Source organism: Panthera uncia, chromosome E1, assembly GCF_023721935.1.
Source record: "Panthera uncia isolate 11264 chromosome E1, Puncia_PCG_1.0, whole genome shotgun sequence".
Classification (NCBI taxonomy): Eukaryota; Metazoa; Chordata; class Mammalia; order Carnivora; family Felidae; genus Panthera; species Panthera uncia.
In genome coordinates, this window is record NC_064814.1 from 57,585,537 (window position 1) to 57,587,976 (window position 2,440).

Sequence of the window (2,440 nt, forward strand, 5' to 3'; positions counted from 1 at the left end):
GTGGAACGATGGATGGATGGTGGAGGGATGGATGGATGATGGAAGGAAGGAAGGAAAGAAGGAAGGAAGGAAGGAAGGAAGGAAGGAAGGAAGGAAGGTTGGATGGCTGGGTGAGTGGATGGAACGATGGATGGATGGTGGAGGGATGGAAGGAAGGATGGCCGGTTGGATGGCTGGATTGAGTGGATGGAACAATGGATGGGTAGATAACCCAACAGATGATAGGAAGCTAGGAGGCAATGTGAATACTTGGGGTCCAATCACTGGGATCCACAAAGAGAGAAGCAGATAGAATCAAGAGCCAAACACTGTGGGACTGAGATGCGAGCCGACGGTCTGGTCCCCGGTCCCGGACCTGCAGGGGACTGGGAGGTGGTGCTTCACTGAACGGTACCTGGACACGTCAGCACCACTGTGGGCCCATCAGAGAAGCCCCCCGTGGCATTAGGGTGCCTTCCGAGACACGGGCTGAGATGCCGTGCAGATAGGTGTCGAACAGTCCCGGCGATGCAGACGTGACAGTTGCGAGGCAGAGCTGGACGGGGGGCTGGGAGCGGCTCCCCCATCAAGCCTAGTCCAAGTGGCCCCCTCATGTCCTCTGATCTGTCACCACTGCCACAGAGAAGGACCTCATCCCGGCCCTGAAACGCTCCCGGCCATCCGCACCCCTTACAGGTGACCCAAGACGCGTGTAGCCCACGCCTTCTCAACCACTTCCTGGATCCCACCACCCTCTTCCCTTCTCCGCATCCCTCCAGAGTCAGCAGGTGCTCCTGTCTCCCCCACACAGGCGGTGCACGTCCCTGGAGGGCTTTGCACAGCAGGAGCGGCGTGGCATCGGGCACAGAAATGGCACAGACGCCCAGCAGGCTTTTTCCTTCTCTTTCCTGAGGCAGCTCTCCTCCCGGCCGCAGCCACGTCACTTCTCCGCTAAGCTCCCCTGGGCTCCGCTCGCTGTGGGCCTCGGACACTCGTCCCCCTTTGGGCCCCGGCCGCTTCCTCTGTAGAGTGGCCGCGGGAAGGCAGCCCCTGACTCACCGTGAGATTCCAGGGACGTAACGGGCAGGAGGGAGCCTGGGGCGGCGTCACCAGCAGGACACGGGCGCAGTCACGCGCACGCGGTAAGGGAGACGCACGGGGCTGTTCTGCAAAGCCAGGAATGCCAGGGCGGCACAGGATGCGTCTGTCACCCCTGCCACCCTCGCCCGGTGTCCCCAGGGCTCCAGAGGGGGCCGACTCTCTTCTGACTCCGGGGCTTGGCCTGCTAGCTGTGTGACCTTGAGCAAGCCCCTTTCCCTTCTGGTTGCCACCCGGCTGACCGCCATGAAGCGGGGCTCCCACCGGTCCCCAGCCGGGCCAATCCTTATCCCCCTGCACCTGTTGAAAACAGGCTCCTGGGAGCCTCGCCAAGCAGCTCTGCCCCTAGCGGTCATCAGAGGCACGACGCTCCCTCTCAGGAAGCCGGGTTAGAGCCGCACCACCAGAGCCCTACCAGCTGCACAGCCTGTGCGGGTCCTCAGCCTCCTGGAGCATCTGGGCGGCCGGCCCCGGGTGAGGACGGGACCGCCGATGCGCCCACAGGGGTGGCCCCGTGGCTGGGGGACTGTGGGGAGCAGGGGCAGGGGGACGCTTGGAGGGGAAACGCTCAGGGTTGGACCAGCCCCGTTTCACGAGGGGGATTGTGGATGGCAGTGTGGAGGCACACCTGTCCACCTCCTAGCGTGCGTGCGTGCGCGTGTGCCTGTGGGTGGCCCAGTGTGACCACACAGGAGTGCGCCCGTCAGCTGACCCCGGGTGTGTGGCCCTGCTTCCGTGGGGCACCCTGTCAGGGCGTGGGTCAGTCCCCGGTGTCGTGCCCTGAGTGTGCGGGGGCCGGGAGGGGGGGGTCGGATGGTGTCCGTGTGTTCGTCCGCTCCTGGGCTGGCGGTTGTGTGCGCGGCTGTCCCCGCCTGTCGTGTGCACGAGGGCGTCCGCGGCCAGATGTGCGTGGGACGGTGGCCCCGCGTGTGTCTGTGCGACCCTGTGTGTGTGCCTGCCACGGGGTCCCGGGCTGTCTGCGAGCGAGTGGGACAGAGCCCGGTGTGTGTGCGCACAGGCGCGCGTGAGAATGCGTGGCTGTCGGCGTGGCCCGCGGGCCGGGATTCAGTGTCTGCACCAGACGGTGCGTCTGTCCCTGTGAGTCTGCGACCGAGTGAGCGTGGCAGCCCGGCGGAGCGTGTGCGCGCGTGCCCCGCCCGCCTGCCCGCTCCCTCCCGCGGGCCCCCGCCCCCAGCACGACCCCTCCCACGCGGCGGGCCGAGCGGGCGCCTCTAGGACCCGGCGGCGGCCGGCCGCTGTCCCCGGGCCGCGCGAGTGAGCATGTGCAGAGCCCGCCCGCCGCCCGCCCGCGCCGCCCGGTCGCCCGCAGCCCCGGAGCCTGGTGGCGGCGCCCTGTGCCCGG